General features: G+C 36.9%; 1 protein-coding gene across 2 annotated transcripts in view; it reads right to left on the reverse strand.

Moving 5' to 3' along the window:
* GABA-B-R3 (gamma-aminobutyric acid type B receptor subunit 3) overlaps positions 1–20248 on the reverse strand; it is a 287088-nt gene that overhangs the window by 217821 nt on the left and 49019 nt on the right. The window contains exon 1 of one of the 2 annotated variants that reach the window (XM_087351746.1): positions 19884–20106. The exons of the other annotated variant lie outside the window; for it this stretch is intronic. The gene's annotated coding sequence lies outside the window, so the exon portion shown is untranslated. Of the gene's footprint in view, positions 1–19883; positions 20107–20248 lie in introns of those variants that run through there. 2 annotated transcript variants of the gene reach the window in all.

Raw genomic sequence — 20248 nt, forward strand, 5'->3', positions numbered from 1 at the left:
TTTCGTGGCTTGTTGTTTTATAAAGTTTCTTTTCATGCGTGAATGTAACCGAGACGAATCTTGTACCAAAATAATACAAGAAAATAAGAACTTCACCTGGTCCACAAAGCAATTTCTGCAACTTTAAGTAGAGTCTAGATACTTCCCTACGTTACAGTTCATTTTATTCTATTTTACTTTAGTGAAACAGAAGAATGTGCGACTGAGTTCCTTTCCTTCCCAGTGTTTGAGGACGCTGTGGCTGCCTGGATTTGTGTCAGGTAAATTCATTGATATACGCTTCGGAATTTCTTTTCCAAGCTCCATTCAACTCTCCTTTTCTTCTTTATCGGTAGCGTTAGAAGATCCTCCCCCATAAACTTTAGTTCGCGTTACATTTCTTGAAGAACGAAGCAATATTTCCTGCATTCGGTAGTTCAAAATCGTTTCAATACATCACACGGTGCTAAGTATGCAGAGAAGACTGAAGGTTCGCTAACTGTGGAGCGTGTCCTGCGGTTCCTTAATCAGTGGGTCATTCTGAGAGACTAGTAATGAGTGTAAGGAAGAAATATTTAAGAGGAAGGTCGTAAATTCGGGGATAAAGAATTGTTGATGAAGATGGAAGAAAGTCTATTTAAAATATCTGTGAAAAGAAATACTACAATACATGATCTTTATTTAGATATACAGAGAAAAATAATTAAATGAGGAATAGTAAAAAGCTGGAATTATTTTTTATTACTGTGTTATAAAATCATATATTTGTTAGCTAACACAACTGTAACTCTGTCAGCATCAATTGTACAATACAATAGGTAACAAAATAAATAGATAATAAATATCGTTTGTTGCTACATAACTGTAAATAGCCAGAGTGGACTTTCGTGCTTTTATATTGTTCATTTATTTTACTTGAAAAGAAAACAATACAAAATCTCATGAAAAATTAAATGTTAATAATTTGAATTTTTAAAATATTAACATATATTAATTTAATAATAATGAAAAACTAGATGAAAGGCCCTACAAAACAGGTTTCGAAATGCATTCCTATTTAAAAAGTAAATAGTCTTCTCCATTGCTGTATAATTCTCTAACTCCGAGAGAACGTTCAATTCGTTTCTATGACTTCACTCACTTCAATTCACTGCAAGGCCTAGGGCCTGCACGTTTTCTTCCGGGTTTGGGCGAAATTTTGAATATTCAGCTGAGCATTACAACTACTCCACATCCTGTCTCATAAATTTTTCTACCTCAGAGATCCTTACACCTCATATTTAATAAGAAAATCTTAGGTTATAAGACTCTTAGGCTGGTCACAAAATACACTTCATAAACATTACCAAAACACACTTATAGCGTTTAGCTATTTGTTGTTTCTATACGTTCATATTCTACAGCTTTGCTATTGAGATCACAAAGAAGAAAACTACACGTAACTGGTTGCTTCTAAAAGATCAATCATTTGAGGAACTATCCGGTCTTGGAACTGTGGAGGACCAAGAAGGATGACTCAAGGCAGTTCTGATCTCGAAACGACACCGATTGTACTGACTGCGGTCTTCAGTGGTTTTCCTCAGTCCCTTCAAGCGAATTCAGGGATAATATTTTCAAGTACATCAGGACGATTCCTCGCCAGTACTTCTAGTTATGTCGAAAGCGGTCATTCGACAGCATCTAACCACCGCAGTTAAGACAGCGCCCTTAAATATACCACGATCCATTAGTTAACGAAAAGGTTCATCGCCACTAATAGCAGGGCAAGTTACTAGGCAGGGTTCAGAGTCATTTCATCCTCACTGTTGCATGCATGTCCCTTACAACCAGCTTAAAGTTATATTTTCTCTTTTCAATCTTTCAGTATCAAGTTTCAAGTTTTCTGCATACAAAATATTACATGTATATTATATGAAGATACGTACACTAAACCTGTGGTGACAGAATACGAACATCCGGCGCTTTGCAATATCCCGGACCCAGTTTCATCAACCTCACATCATAACAACCGATTTCCGTGCATTACATCCATCTCTTTTCTTGTTCTCCAAGCAGCTTATTGCAATAATGCTTCTTCAACAAAACTCTTTATAATTTTAATAGTCGTCATCCTAACCATATGCTCAGCTCAACGTATTACCCAAAATGTCTTTATCGTAAATATACTATAAGTTGTAAACATTATTATATTTATCCTTACGTAATATAACAATAATAACATATATTTTCATTCTCCGCATGAATGGTCTGGATAAAATCAGGTACCATTCATTTCTATGATTTGAGGTTCTCACAGCGGTGTGTATGAAGACTTCTGTCTTCTGCGTTGTTGCGCCGTGTAGGGGCATCAGGGCGATGACGGAGGCAGTATGACCTCTGAAACGTTGGTAAACATCGACCAGACTACACAGCGCAACAACTCAAAATACAGAAATCTTCATATTCATCGCCCTGATGACGGAGGCAGTATGACCTCTGAAATGTTGGTAAACATCGACCAGACTACACAGCGCAACAACCCAGAAGACAGAAATCTTCATACTCATCGCCCTGATGATGGAGGCAGTATGACCTCTGAAACGTTGGTAAACATCTACCAGACTACACAGCGCAACAACCCAAAATACAGAAATCTTCATATTCATCGCCCTGATGAAGGAGGCAGTATGACCTCTGAACTTCGGTAAACATCGACCAGACTACACAGCGCAACAACCCAGAAGACAGAAATCTTCATACCATTCATTTATTAACACATAAAGTGTTATTTAAGCAAAATACTGGGTTTTTAAAGAAATTTACCAACAAACAGCAAAACAGACTCAGGGGATATTTTCTTCAGCATTGCAGCCAGACTGGGTCTGGATCCCACATCGCCACGTATCCACTAAAAACTGGTATATAATTCCCTAGGTATAAAATGGCCTCAGCCTTTAATATATAACTAACATTTGTTTATTTTGGGTAAATATTATGACGAAAGTGTGTGTGTGTGTGTGTTATTAAGCATGACTGGCCAATTTCTCAGTAATGAGGACAAATATTAAAATGTTCTATTATTCAAGTGCTCATACCGTTAGGCATTTTTAGAAGTGCTTCAAAACGGATAATGGAAAGGAATAAATGATTCAAGGGGTGAAGATACGTAATTAATCATTCCAATTTAAAGCTCAACGGTCCTATTTGAAGTATATTTATACAACTGTAACAGCTTAATTAATTAATTCACTTAGTGGAACTTAAACGATCTTGAGAAGGTAATTATCTCTCAGCTCACGTAAGCTGTTTCGGTTTTTATGAAACCCGATGATCATCACACTGTTCACAACAGCCTGTCACTGAATTCAATTCTGAATCGTTTTAATTCAGTTTAAACTCTTACATATTATTTCGTAGAGACACGTTTTATTATCATTTCATCTATATCCATGTTTCTCAAGTGGACTCCTACCATCAGGTTTTCCGACTGAAACTTTTCGTGCATTTCTCGTCTCCTCCATATGGGCTATATGTCCTCTCCGTGTTACCCATCTTGAATTGATTATTCTAATCTTTGGTAAAAAGTAATATTGCAAAATATTTCGATAGCAGATCCATTTATTTTTTCTGCATTCGTTTATCTGTCTTCATTACTGTACTGAATGATCTTAATTTAAATGAGATCATTTATAGGCAGAATCCGACACCTTAACAAACACAAATTGAAAACTTTAACCTTTTCTGTGATAAGTCTTACTATTACAGCTTTATTCGAACAGATTACTCATTTAAAATGCGGTCACATTTATTCTGCACGAAGCAATATAAGAGCAGCTTTTCTGCATTAACGTGCAACTTTTGTACGCATTAATTTAAGTTTAACAGAAACGTAGTGAAGGTATTCATCAATAAAAAACACGTCGTTAAATATATACGCTTTCTTTTCAAAGAACTTCTCTGTCAAATACATGGTATTAACCCTGGAATTACGAAATCATTTGAGGACATCTCAAGTTCTGTAACATGATTCATCTTTTAAGAGCAAAAATGGAATAACTTGTATCTGATTTGTGCCATTTTACATTTGTAAACATAAATATTTTAGAAAGGAGAATAGTCCACACGATTATTTAAAAATATTTTTATAACATTTATTAAAAACAAATGACAAAATTTCGATTTATATTTCAGACCATCATTTCCCTCAACTTTATTCTATTCACTTTTGTCCTCTTTCCTAGGTCTCCCGTGTTAGAATAGAGTCCAATAATAAAGTCATCAACAAAATCTTTCCGCAAAGTTCTGGCAGCTCCCAATTAACGTAATTCAAACTAGCTACATTCATGAAGATTGTTGTCTTCTGGGTTATTGCGCCGTGTAGTCTTTAGATTTTCACCTACGGCGCAATAACCCAGAAGACAGCCATCTTCAGATTCACCGCTGTGAAAACCTCAAATCCTTCATGTCCAGAAATCTGTTTTCTACCATGTTGATCAATTGTCAAAAGAATTACTTTCCCATTAGCTCTTTGAAATTAAATTATTGTATTTTGTAAATTCGAAAATACTCTTATATGCAGTTAGGAAACAACGTATTGTAACAGAATAATTAGTATAATTTCACACCATAATTATCTTTCCAATCCAAAATCAAATATTCATTTTCTTTAAAATCACAATTTAAATTTTTGTGTATGGTCCTAACAGGAAATCCTGACCATTATGTGGTAAATTCCCCTTTATTTAACGACGTATTACAGGATTATTTCAGTAGCTGACACTTATTTCGTAGGTCAAGATTATTTACGTAATCCGAATATTCATGGACGTGTTTACAAAGCCGGTCGTTCCATTGTAGCTATAACCACTATAATTCAGTCCACAATTTCACAAAACTATTTCCCTAATATTCATTTTAATACTACCATCTTACCTATTTCTTAACCTTACAAGCCATATTTTCTATATTTAGTGCTGAACCAAATTTCACGGTCATACATAAACACAGATAAAATTATATAATCATTAGGGAATAAGGAATAGTTATGTAGAGTAGCATTCGGGAATATTTGTAGTAAGAAGAAGTGTTAATAGTGCTACGTATGTAACGACTGTGGTCGTGAAGACCTGGTGTTAGGCGGCCACAGATCTCTGTATATAGTTCTGAATCAAATATATTATTATTATTATCATTAATTAACCGTCACCACACAATAATATTTGTGAACCTATGCGCTACCTACTCATTTACATGTCTTAGAGTTTATTTTGCTGGAAAACACATACCGACATGAAATCCATCTTCAAGCCATTGTCTACGCAAACAAAGCATCATGAGTGACATTAAATATGGTTAATAAATGTAACACACATTGAACATACAGGAATTTGAGACAAATGTTGTAGTGTGGAAAAGGCTAATAAATATTACACAATTATATCCACAACATAAAGATCCTTTGTAAACACAGGTAAAAGTATAATTTAATTTATTTAAGTCTTCAATTTTTAAATAAGGGCACAGAACGATATATAATTCTGGATTGAATGACAGGCAGAATTTCTCGAATTTAATCTGTTATTAATTTCGCCATTAAGAGACCACCAGTTTTGACTGACCCTTGAAAATTTGTCAATGTTTCGTATTAAACATTACAAAAAAAATTGTAATTTATTGGGAAGGAAATTCTCACTGGTTTGAATCATCAATCTGGGAAACTCATGCTGCTGCTATGATGGAAATTGTTCGTTGTCGGAACGGAGAGAAGGAAATTTGCCGGCGGTGCCAGAGACGTGAGGAAAATACTAGGCACGAATCTCGTTCGTGTGTGTCAGGGACGATGTGAGGTAAAATGTAAAGGAGAACACGCATTTTAAAGTTTTATCCTTATTTCTAATAAAATTCACAGCCATATTTTCAACAATCGTCACTTAACCCTTTCGAAGAAGATTATTGTATTAATATTTCAAATTAAAGTCTTCGGCATAATAAAGTCATACGTATTTTACTCGAAAATCTAATGTTTTAAAGTGAGAAGTAAAGTTTCCATTTTATGATCTGAATGTAAAATTCAGTCCGTGGGGATCGTATTTTGGTACAAAAGAAATAAATGAAGAAGGTAAATATATGATGATGTTCTTCTGGGCTTTGGCGCCGTGTTGACTCGTCGGTAGACGCCAACGTTTTGGAGAAACATACTGTCTCCATCTTCAGCCCTATACGGCGCCAAAATCCAGAAGGACAACACCATCATCCCCGCCGCCGTAAAAACCTCAAATCTCACAAGAAAAGTAAATGTTCCGATAACATGAAAGACCAAACAGTAGCTCAAAGCCATCATAAGGGCGTTTATGAGAACAAAGTGAAAAGGACACTTTCGTGCCGGGAAGTTAAAATAACAAATCGATGCATAGATATGCATAATAAAGTGTCATTCTTTACATTTAAAAATTTATTTGTTACATTTGCCCCAAAGTTATTATAGGCCTATGTTAACTGTGCTACATATTCAAAGTTGTTGGAGTTGAGGTATTCACGACGGGGAGTCAGAAGATGGCTGTCTTCTGGGTTGTTGTTCTTCTACCAGACTCCACGGCACAACAACCCAGAAGATAGCTGTCTTCATATTCAAAGTTAAACTTATATAGTGATTTAGTCACACATTCTGGTGACGAACAAACCGTTACTTCATTTTTCCGATTTTATTCGACGAACCTGGCCATTTGTTTACAGTCATAGTTCAGTGTTGTTTTTAATGGGAGACTGCAAAAATATATCTTCCTTTGTAAAGCTACACATAGTTACCGAACTGAAATTTATGTCCCTTAAAAGGAATTCCTTGAGAGTGTTATGTTACAACTCTCTCTCTCTCTCTCTCTCTACTTTAAAAGACGGTTATTTTCTATCTTTTAAGAATTTTACTTGAATACGTTTAAAATGGCTGTTTTTCTAGGCTTAATCCATCACTCAATATTCTAAAACAATAAAACTTCTTTTCAGGAACTGGTTCTACTCCCGTCTTCAGGCAAAAATACCTACTCGGTTCTGAAGGCGGGAGCAGAACTAGTTCCCGAAATGTAGTGGTATCGTTTTATAATACTGAACGATGGATCAGTCCAGAAGAATAGCCATATAGAACCATCATTAGGACCCTTTAGCGTAATATGGGCTTAAATACTTTATCAGTAGACGAATGCAAACGACAGCAGCGTTACACCTCGCCTGCTTATTACAACACTGCGGACGAACGAAAGTACAAACCACCATTAAGTGTGTGCTCTTGGAAGGGGTTGGAGGATCCCACCAGATATAATAACTTTATAAGAATATATAGAATAAAGACACGTTGATCATGATGGAGCTGGTGTCCGGGGGGGGGGGGGTTGAAAATACTCGACACTAGTGTCCACAGGACACACATTGATGAAACTAGCCCTGGTCGAAGACCTAGGCTGCGCAGTTGGGTAACTAAGAAGGAAGACGCAACCCTCGTTTTTGGGCAGAACAAATGGCGGTACAACCGATCACCTCACACTCCTCATTCGATATGATTAACCTTTCAAAGCCGGGTAATAAATATAATTGTCACCTGATTCAAAAATCAATAACGATTCATTTTGTATTTATGTGTTTCCCATGATTCACTGTAAAAAGCGATTATTTCCTTAAGCAGCATTAATCACTTCATCTTTGTAATGATGAAGTGTTGTTTCCTTTGGGGTACGGACTGAATAATTGTGTAGACGACCATTGAAGTGTTAACTGGCTGACAGATTAGGTAATCCGTGGAAAAGGTGGATGTTGTCAGGGTAGCAGATTTGCGAATCAGTTGGAGATGTACTTGACCTCAGGGTCGACCTCTAACTTGACTGGTTTGGGTATAGCGCGATGTTGCTATAGCAATGGATGGCAAATATTATTTATGTGGTTTTTAAGGATTTCAGAGTGTCTTCGGAATAAAAAAATCAGAAATTTTATGGTGAGCAATGTACTGTTACTTTGAATATGATTAATCATTCACTGCTGAATACACATGAATGCAAACAATCACTTTCAATTACCGTTATATAAACTAGACACAAAATGACAGAAAACATAAACAAATAATATTTCCACCATGAGCAATAATTAAATTTGATTCTGCAGGTTTATTCTACGTAGTTCCAATTTGATTCTTGTTCAGGTTTATGTTTCTATTATGTGTACGTTGCCGTCACAGTGGCCGCGTGTTCTGAGGCGTGGGCCTTGCGCCGCTTGGACACTGGAACCGTGGGTTCGAATCCCACTCAAGGCATGTGTGTTTGTCCGCGTATTTCTGTGTTGTGCTGTCCTGTGTACAGGTAGAGGCCTTTGGACGGACTGATCACTCGTCCAAAGCTTCCTACCAACTGTCTAATAGTTCAAAGACAACGAAATTTGGGACCCGCAGATGCTCAAGGCACTGAAGAACGGGTCGCCTAAGTATCCTAAGTAAGTATTATGTGTACGTTATAAGTTTAGCATCTCGCGTTTATACGTGTGGCATCCTATAATCTAGCTGGAAAATGTAGAGAAGAAAGTGTGCTGTCACCCCCAAATTCTCTTTAAAATTAAACATATCTGAACTTTCCAATCTTATTGGCTGGCTAAAATAACCTTACATATTTAAGATGGCTGTCTTCTCGGTTGTAGCACCGTGTGATGTAGTAGAAGTTCACCGAAGTTTCAGAAGTACTTGCTGCCACCATAATCTGGGCGATGAGTAAACCGCGAGAGAAATTAGAGGTAAACTTCTACCAGAGTACATGGTGCTACAACTCAGAAGATAACATCTCCATACTAGCCGTGAGAACCTGAAGTCCAACTAAATCTTAAACTTTACTTTCCAGTCCCTTTAAATGTATTTAAACATTTAACTTGGGTTAGTTATCCACTTTTGCCAAGATATATCGTATCTTTTCACGATGCCGAGAGGGTACAGATTTGTTCTAGGAACAGCGTTTTATCAGAATGCCAAACACTTGAAACTTTGACCTTTCTCCGCGTATTTAATTTTCTGCCACTTTCGAGTGGAAAACTTTCCGCAACCTGCTACTGCTACTAAAAAAGAACAAGAAAGTATAAAATTTCCTTAGTTTGAACCTTCTATCCTATCACAGGAAAACTCTGAAGTAAACATGGCAGCAAGTGTTCCTAAACACTTTGCGCTATATTAATACATCTTCCGGGATTCGATGTGAGGGTCCTTCTCTAACAGGTAAAGAACAAGTAAACAAGTTAAGATTTGTATAGCTATAATAACACCAACAAAATAATTGTAGAAGAGCCGTGATTTGGAGAAATATCCTATCTTTTATACAGGCAGAATGAAGAACAATACCAGACTGGTTATCCCAGTAAATTATAAATGGAAGAACAAAATACAATCTTTTCCTGCCTCAATGAAAGGATTACGATGGTAAGCAGGAAAACTGGTAGAGGATATCCGACTGTAATTGAAATTTATGCGTCAGAGGAAGTATGTTTGGAATAAATAAACAAACTAAATGATAAATAACAAGAAACTATAGGTACAAGCAATTGAGGCAATTAGGGGGAATTTCAGTTCACGTAATCGAAACATTCAAGTTGAAAACACCACAGAAGCGTACGCGAAATTCAATGGAAGAGTTATTTTTGAGAAGCTAACAGTACGCTTACAAAAATTAAGATTTTCTCCGCCTTTTATGAACTCGACTGTGTTCACAGAAATCCGCCATCGGTCCCTATCCTTAGTTAAATAAATCGAAACTATAAACTTCAATCATATTTTCATAAAATCGATTTTTATTTTATACTCTCATACACGACTAGGTCTTCCAAGCGGTCTCTTCCCTACAGGCTTTCCAATTAAAACTTCCTACTTCTCTGTGCGCTCTACATGCCCCACTCATCTCATCTTCCTTAATTTCATCATCCTAATGTATATGGTAAATAGAACAAACTACGAAGCTACTCGTCACACAGTTTTCTCCAGCCTCCAGTCACTTCATCTACAGAAAATCCAAATATTTTCCTAGACGTCGTGTTCTCAACATACTGGAAGAATGCAGAGAACCTACATTAAATCAGAATAAAAAAATAACAAGGGATTTCACAAGCACCAATGATTTGAGAGTTACAAATCCCGTTTTCAAATATAAAGATATACGTGCATACGCTTCGGCAGACATAAGCCAACGATCAATAATCGATTATTTTGTCACATGAGAAAATAGCAAAATGGCTTTCTGATGCGGGGGTTTATGGAAGCTATGATGTGACTGCAGACCATTACCTACTTCCAGCTGAAATAAATAAGAAATGAAGGCAGTATAATATAAAAGAACAAATAAAACAGAACAACACATGGAGAACGTTATCTCTTACAAGATGACTCAATAAAATATTTCTACCACGAAATATTTAAAACTGTATTAGATCAGAGACAAATAAATGCTAGTACAAAAGAGAAATGGAACGACTTTAAATTCTCTATGGTAAAATCAACTCATGATGTGATGGAAAGACAAGGTATACGCCGATACATGAAAATGTTCTAAATTTCAGTTCATTATAATTAGCCCTATACTTAAGATTGCTAAGCTGAAGAACGGAAGATTGTTAATCCTACTCTTCTCAAGGCAGAATCTGGTCTGTGGAATGGATGGTCGGTCCAACAACTTCTACACGTTCAGTTTCAACTTGTGCATGCAGCAATGCAGAGAAACGCTAAACTCAGTGTCCGGAGTCTCGGATATTTGTGACGGAACGCGTAACTTTTTTTTTTCCTGCTTCACTGCAGCATTCTGCGCTGGTTGTGACCCAACCTTCAATGAAGCCAATTAAAAGTATTCGTCGGCTGAGTACAGACTTACTACAAAGTTATAATCTCATCGCACGGCGTAGAAAATGCCGCAACAGTCCAGGCGATAATGTTGAAAATAGTTTAAATATGTCTCGATTATTAACGGTTCAATTAAAATTCTCCTCACAAGAAACTAGGTTAACATATTCTTCGAACCCCTTCACTTTCAGAAAAATGTATTGCTGATAAAACAAGTGATCAAAGAGACTTCTAACATGGGAGTTAGCCCATTTTGTGATTAATACTACGTAGCGGTTACGTAAAGTTCTGAACTACATTCAGGACCATTCACAGAGAAGAGAGAAGTGTACATGGGTAAATTTTGGCTTCCCGAACATCTAACACACACGCTCACGTTTATTACCCTCAAAATTGAATAATTCGAAAACAGAAAAAAAATAGGACAATATAGAGGAAGCAACAAGCATGATAAGCAAACAATACTCACAGGGTTTCCAGAGGTATACGTCAGTTAAGACAAACATGATTTACTGTAACTTACCCACTTAACCACCATCCGGATACCGAAGCCCCCAGAGAGTACCCAGCGCTCACATCCCAGGCTCAAAGTAGGACACTCAACGTCTCATAGGAGAGGATGGTATTAATGCGGTGAGATTACGATTGTGGAATACGGCCGCAAACGAGCGCGTGTGAAATGGGGGGGGGGGGGTAACAAAGAAATTATGGGTAGGAAATGACAGCGTGGCAAAGGAGTTGCAGAGACTCCAACCAACACTCAAGGCTTCTTCAACGACATTTCTCAGCTCATTGGTAGCAAATGTAGATGTTTTGAAAATCTACAGCTTGTACATTTGATAGTAAAATCTAATGTAACAAAAAAATAAGAAAAATAATTAAAGCCTCTGTGCTGTTCATTGTGTGCAGGTATTATTACTGAAGAGCAAATTGATCAAGAATAAAAATTTAATAAACTGATTTTATTCCAGGCATGTAACTTAAACTCAGAACTCGAACCGTAACAAAGATAAGAACCCTGCAATGCTGTCTTTCAGGCTGATCAGTGTCTTACCAATCAGCCTTAGAAAGAAGAAGAAAGGGACAGTGAAGTCCTTAGTGACCTTGAAACATGCAATTTGGTAATGGCGACGACAGCTGAGCGTACTATCAGCTTACCAAGGATTCCGCTCCATGTAATTAGTTTGCGAACCTATTATAACCTCTGAGGTTGGTATTATTAACCATCGTCGCCGAGAACTGGCGTGTACTGACAGTAATAAAACTAGCCAAGAATGTGATATCAATAAGGTTTGTTTGTGTTGATTTCATCATCTCCAGCTACGCATAGGCAGCACTGAAAAATAATTTCTTGAGCAAGCTTTAAATGGAGTCCATTTCCTTTCGCCTTTATACCAGTATCCGGGTTAAATTTACTTCCTATCGCAAAAACTATCACGTAGCTTCAAGATTCACTCATCACCCACTGAATACACTACCAACAAATCAAAACCAGTCACATCTCTTTTCAAGCTCTTCAGATTCACAGACTGCTAAAAGAACTTCCTTGAAACCAGTAATCCGCGATTCCTCATTACATCACCGAGAGACGGACTTGAAAACATTTCTGCAAATGTCTTCGTCTCCAGGATTAATTAAAAATTCTGCAAATTACGAAATACTGGAGACAAATAATGACATATGCATTATAAATCGTACTTTTCTGAAAGCTATTCTAGTCTGTGTAAAGTAAAGTTAAGTTTGTCCCACTATACGCCAAGTAGGCGCTTGGGGTGAGAGGAGGTATAGCTCCTCTCTTCCTTGACCTCGACACTAGATGGGGGTGAGTGGTCAGCATCACTCCCCGGCCGGCTTTACCCCCAGGAAAGGACCCCGGTACCCATTGTAGAGGAGGCTGGGTGGGCCCCAGAGCCGGTCTGGACGCAGAGGCTAGAGGAAAAATCCTCTGCCCCCGTCGGGGATCGAACCCCGGCCGTCCAGCCCGTAGCTAGTCACTATATTCTAGTCTGTGTAGATAAATAAAATATCTTACTGTTGATTCTTTAGTTTATTCAATGACGCTCTTTCAACTACAAAATTTATACAGCATAAAATTATATGCAAAAATAATCATAAATATAACCAGTAAAGTTGTTGAAGAGAGTGATCGCGAGATATTCTGAATAATCATTCGGAGAAGCAAAGGAAACCTAACCTAACCTAATACTCATTTCTAGATGATCATGAGCGCTAAGTACTTAACGACTTTATACTGACGATACTAGTCTATTCATAGATATTATTCGAACACAGTAAAACCTAACCTAACCCGGATTATATTGGGGAAGGTTGGCCTCGATTAGGCGACAGTCCGAATTAGTAAAGCAATGATCAAAATGTTAGAATCGTAATGTGTTATTAAAACTACCCTACTTACTTAAATGTCTGTTTTCATTATCATTGAGAGTGGTTCAGAAGATTTTATGCTTCACTTGTATAACTTAAACTTCGAAAGTTGGTGTCAGAACTGAAAGCCGTTGATGAACTGCGAGAAACATGTAAAACATTCCCTTCAACAGACACAGAACTTGAAGGAGGTCGAGGCTTAGAAATCAATTTCCATTTGGCTAGATCTTTGCGAGTTCTACCATGCGGAACCGACCACGCTACGTCTGAGAGGATTATGTGATATATGTATTAATGAGGTCCGGAATATCGAGGCTTTATTATATTTGAAGAGATTAAGGAATAAAAAAGTGATATTATACAAAATATCTCAAAAGTCGACAGATTCGAACAAAACAGTTTCTGAATACAAGGCTACATACAGTTTTACCATTACACCAACTCGATGTCATATTTTTGTGTGTGCTTTGTCTACAGCGTGAGAAATTCAATTGGTAGGTAACTTTGAATAAGTTATCCATCCAACGGTAATCAAAGTGCGACGAAATATGTAAAATAATTTTATGGGACTTCATCCATCGTCTAGGAGATTTAGAAGACCCACGTTTTCAACCATGGGAACACAAAAGATAGGCTATTATCCTGTTGTCAAATCATTATGGATGTAGAATCAACTTAAGAAACGCAGTGGAGTTTTTGAAACACATAGACGATGGGCAAAGTCCAGAAACAATTTTACACAACAGTCTATGGTAGTTTTGCTGTGATCCGTACTCCAGGAGGAATTTTAGAATGATAGCACGGACAAGTTCCCAGTAATATATGTATAATTTTTTTAAGATATTAAGCAAAATTAAGGCCAACTACAGAGATCGGAATCAAAAATGAAGAAGTCCGAAATAGAAATTAAATGTTGTACACTGACATAAATTTTCACCGTATTTCCTCCTTTATCTGAATCACATTACGCGTATATTTTAAACATTGGTCTGACAACTGCAAGGGAAGCAAAGGTCAGACGTATATATGAAAACATTATTAAAATGAATATTAGATATTATGTGCAAGATGTGGAAATGTTGACTGGATTTATCCGACATATAACAGGGTTTAATCAAAGGATTTTGTTGACACATTAATAGACATTCCTTCTCGACAAAATAAATTTCTTACACTATTGAATAATTATTAATTTTCGACGAATCAAACCATACAGTGGGATAAATATGCTTACTTTATGATAATGTCATACAGCAAAAATGTATTTAAAATTACATGCTTTTCAACGAATACAGTGGAACCTCGATATAACGCGGGTTTCTGAAGACAGCTTCAGTAGCCGCGTTATATGTGAAATGTGTAAAACATATGTAATCGTATTGAAGGGCATGATCACAGCCGCGATATAACGAGGCACGGGATATCGAAGTCCACCCTACTAACATAAAAACTATAAAACTGAACAGTTAATGTAATAGTAATTATGAAGACAAAACTTTAAGGGATTAATTAATGGCTATCTGAATAGTAAAAATATTACGTTATTTCTTCTTATTCTGCCAGTGACTCGTTTTGTTGCAAATCCGTTTTCTTTACCAAGAAGTGACTAACAGTTCCAAAATCTTCTAGCTGCAGCTGGTGTATCTATGTTTTGAAGATGGTGGTATTTTTGGATATTGCGCCATGTAGTCTGGAAAATTTTACTTTCATTTTAGAAGTGTGATCGCCCTAATGATGGAGATATCAAGCACCTCTGAAACGTCGGTAAGCTTCTACCAGACAACAGGGCGCTGCATCCCAGAGGAGTTATCTTCATACTCAAGGCCGTGAAAACCAGAAATCACATATCTGCAATTTCCTCATCCGTTCATGATCTCTTCACCCCAATGGTTCGTTTCCCAACGCCTGCTTTATTATTCACATTATTTTAATTCTTTACCATATGCATAAAGTAGAATTCTGCTAATGTAGGGACTTGTACGTATGCAACACAAGTCTGACATGCGTGGGTTTTATTATCTAATGATAAATGATTAATGTCCCGCACCTTGCAATTTTTATACACAGAATCTAAAAAAGACGACATTCCTATTAGCCTTGTAAGCGCTATTATCCTATTTTTGTCTAACCCTTTAAATCCTAATGGGAACTATATATCACACCTGCTTTAACAACCAATAATTCTGCGCTTTGTCTACAAAGCATATTTGTCAGTTTCAGATTATTCTCACAGTACAGAACGATTATTTCCCTAAAAACAATAAATTCATGAATCTTTGTAACAGAGGTTGTTTTCTTTGAGGTAAGGACAATATTTTAACGCTACTATGACAGGTTTCACTTTCAAAAGAAAAATTATCGTGAGTAAGTAATGATCTCACATCTAGTGCCATGAATACGTTGAAGCAGTCTGGATGGCTATTTACAAATGGACTTCCTAGTGGTGCCTGAACCCAGCATATGAATTTATAGTCGCTATGTTAAGTGTAAAATGGGGTAGGGCAGTTGCCACGTCGTGCGGTTTACCAATAATCAATTCTGGTACTACTCGTGGAATGACTTGGTCGTTAAGTGAAACAACAATAAAACAAATCGGTACACGAAGATGCTGTCACCATAGTGATGAACACATCATGGCCGCTGCTGTGTATAAACCACTGTGATATTTTACACAAGGTCTGGTTACATGAAAAATAAGTACAGTAGAGGATAATTGTGCCTCAAGCTGGTATATGATATTGCTACAGCCACCGCTTCTGTAAGAGCATATGGCCTGAAATGCAGACCCATTCACCATGCAGCGCCATGATCACTGAATTGTTTACGGACCGGCTTAGTAGCAAAACAAGCACCTTACACTGTTTAAGTAACATCAGAAGAAAACTGGCGAGAAACGGAGCTACATTTACGGCAAAACGCCGAAGGACACCGCCCAAACGCTTGTGCCAACAACGTCTAATAGCTTTTCAGTCCTGTAGATGAATCTCATAAGAAGATTACGTTAGTCTGTACGTGAGTGTGTGTAGAGAATGAACGAGGAGGGTGCAGTTCCGTCGCCTAATTTAATATTCAGATCAATGTTGCCATCTTATGAGCAAAGTCATTCCCTCAAGGAAGATTAAATACGTTCCATGAACATTATGAAGACAGAAGAGATCATCATCAACAAAGCAGGTGGAGCCCACAATGACGTTAATCTTTACCTCAATACTGAAGACGCTAAATTAAACACGTCTAGATTAACGGTTCATAACAAGTGGCCTGTGAACTAGGCCCGTCACCGATATAATCTAGGTGCAAGGGAGTGGAATGCGTTTGCGACTATGACAACGTAGAGACATGCTTTCATCTAGCGCATAATAATTTCAAAAACCCTTTTTTGCTTATGTAAATAGAGTCATTGTTGTAACACATACAACACCAGTTCACTGAGTTAGGCAGCATAAATTCAACATCTACACTCGAGAAAATTCAACTGCAAAAGAATATGATAGATTATCAGCTAGTTTTATGTTCCCAGCTCTTGAGCAATACCACAGAAAGAGTCCCCAAACTAACTCGCCACAAGAACCCAATCCGAGCGAGATGTAGCCCTCCAAAATTTGATATTAAGTAACGATTCACTAAAACATTATCCTCCCATCTGCAACCAGCTCTCTAAAGTAATCGCTTTCCTTCAGGTTTTACGGATAAAATTCTGTACGCATTTATAATCTCTCCGTGTGTACTACATGTCCTTCAATGTCATCTTTGATTTCATCGTCGTAGTAAAATTTGGCCAAGAGTACAGATATGAAGCTCTACATTACACTATTGATACAAGCCTTCTGTCACGGGGCTTACTTCTTCTGTAATAGATTCAAATGGTCTGCGTTTCACCGTTCTCAAACACCTCAATGTAACCATCTAAGTTCACACTTACGCAAAACAACAGAACTTTAGCTGTGTCTGTTTTAACAATCGGGCACCTCGTATATTAAATTGCGTCACTATAGTTTTGACTGTGGTTTACAGCTTACTTCACCTAGCTCTAAGTATATTCCAGAAAAATCTCAATATCTTGATGTTAAAACATCATAAATTTGAATTCAAACTATATGTTTTATGATCACTTAGACCAGAAACTATGTTTAATAATCTAGTCTACAAAATAAGGTTTTAGAATTGTAATTCTAAGACAAAGTTACGTTTGGCTACCGCGTTACAAGAAAAAGAACTGTTGCGTAGGCCTACATTGATACACAGAACTCCACTCCATTTTAGCTACGTAACCATATATTATTATTATTATTATTAAGTGTTCTGTCTTACGACAGGTCCATTGCTCTGCCCAAAAAGAGCTCTCCAGTTGTCCCTATTCTCGGCTTCTCGCTTTAATTCCTGGAACGTCATCTTCTTTCCTTGTTTAAGGTCGTCGGTTAGCTGTATCAGTCTTCTTCCCAGTCCTCGCTTTCCTTCAACCTGGCCTTCGATTATATCACTCAGTAACCCATTCCTTCTCATAATATGTCCCAGCCAGTTAGCTTTCCTTCGTTTATAAACTGTTTATTCGTTTTATATAGAGAATGTTCTAACTAATATATTATTTGTCATTTGGGGACTTGGAAACCACAGGAGTAGACAAGATAATTTTAAAACTGATCTCAAATACAGTGTGAATATTCATATTCATTAGAATGGCAGGTTTTCTTTTTAACACAGCAATGAAACTTCGAGTTCTTTAGAAACGGGAATTTCATCGCTAGCTTAACAATTATCAAATGCTTTAAAAACCCTTTAATAGTTAATTAGTATTGCTTGTAATAAAATTTGCTTCTTACAAGTAATGCAAGACAGATAATTACTCCGTACGAATACCGGCCGGTAACAAAACCATTCCAAATTGGTCTAAAGAAATATCGGATAAATTTAACATAATGGGACGGCTGTTATTAACTGTGGAGTCTAGACGCTAGGGTTGTTTGCTAGATACGTGGGTTCTAATACAGCTTAATCAATCCGTGTCCAGGAGATTGTTAGAACAAATTGTCACTTCATCATTCAATGTCATCCACCAAACTCTGAAAATCTCCCTTCCTTCTCAACACAAAACAGTGGATTTTAAAAGCACTATTTCAACCCTTAACAACTGGGTTCTGCCGAAAAATGTGGCATATTACAAATTGCTGTCTTCTACGTTGTTGGGCCGTATAGTCTGGTATGAGGTAGATGTTTACTGACGTCTTAGAGGTGCTTACTGCCTACGTCATCACGGCAATGGAAAGACTGTACGGCCCAACATCACATAGTACTTATCTCCACACACGCCGCCGTGAGAACCTAAAATATCACTTGTATATTTTACATTTCAGACGATACAAGAGAATCAAACATCAGGAAGAAACTACTCTACTAGTTCAAAACCTAGGGCTAATTAAATTATCATCCACAATTTATTCGTGACAATAGTAGACCGCATATTTATCTCCGAAAACATTACAAGGATTTTTATTGAATTTAGTAATCAGTATTAGCACGGAAAGCTGTCGAGTAAATCTACAATAAGCTTATTTCAAACTTCACGACTTTGTAGGAGAAAATGGTTTACCGTTGAAAAATATTGGTGCGTGGTATAAACTGCAGTTGAAAATTAGATCTGCAGCTTTATTTAACGAAATAAAAGAAAAATACTTTCCGATTCAAATATTACGGCATAACATGATTAATTTCGCAACGGGGGACTGAAGTCTGCAATAACAGATATGTATCCAAAACAAATGGTTTACAAATCTATAATACATCATGTTTATTTACAACATAATGCAATTCAATTTAATTTATTTATCATAGTTTTTTCAATAGCAAAGATCCTGCAACTAAAATAACCGATCTAGACATATTTATATTTTCAGAAAGTGTCCTCAAATGAGACAAATGATTTGATAAGTATATCAAAACATCTGAATTTAAACTGCAGAACTGGCCACCAAACTAATGGGATAGGCATTATTGTCAAAACACTGTTCACGCTAAAAGCACATTCTCCATTTTATTTGTAGGTACACGAATAAGAAACGTTAATGCTGGAATGATAGTTACTTTACTTTTACAAATATCAGCATTAAATAAAGCAATGATATGCCGTCGTCTAGAATAAAGTCTTCTAAAATTTAAACAATTCGGGGTAAAATCATAAACAAGTAAAATATCAGTTTTAAATAACACGATAATAACATAAATTAAAAAAACTTCTTATAGTGTGAAAGTTATTAGAATCAGTGTAACATTACTCCATATATCACAATATAATAATTAACGCATTGAAGAGAAGCTGGTACACCCGCTCTGAACATTCATTTTCTAAAATAAATTACGAGGCCGAACAAAATAAGTTAGTTTTACTTATCAGAATTAATCGTCCTTCAAGGGCCTGGTTCGTAACAAGGTTTGCTATTCACATTTGTGAAGGGTCAGCAATCTACCTCAAAAGTTTGTAATCACTTTTCCTTTAATCGGCCATTCAAACCTACAAACCCTGCAAGCAATGTTCAACACAAATTAATTGCTCACAGGAAACGTAGAATGAAAGCAATCGACGGATTTTGATTTTGTGAATCGATATAAATTGAGCCTCGCGGTCATATACATTTATGATTAAAATGCAATCATTCTGTATTACAGTCTGGAAACTAAGATTATATGAAACTATAAACCTTACCTTTCAGGAGTTTGATGAAACGTTTATACTAAACGAGTTATAAACTACAGTCCATAGTGCTTCATGTTCGTATAACAACACAATTGGCGGAACAAATCTCTTCGTCACTACACGTAACACACCAACACATGTCCTACCATGACAGCCCTACTAGACACTGAGGCAGCCAATCGACAGTCACACTGTCCAGCTACTACCGATTCTCCTTGTCCTGTTCGTAGTTCAGCAGACTGCGGAATTGTGGGTAAACAGATGAACGTTACAGGGGGAAAAACTCTGAAACGACGCCGTGTCCAGAATGTTTCACAAATGCTCATAATAAAGCAGTGAGAAAGAAACATGATATCAAGGTCATTACAGAGTGA

The sequence above is a fragment of the Zootermopsis nevadensis genome, unplaced genomic scaffold, assembly GCF_977971745.1.
Source record: "Zootermopsis nevadensis isolate Lab colony 2312 unplaced genomic scaffold, Znev_1.0 Znev_ptg000020l, whole genome shotgun sequence".
Taxonomy (NCBI): Eukaryota; Metazoa; Arthropoda; class Insecta; order Blattodea; family Termopsidae; genus Zootermopsis; species Zootermopsis nevadensis.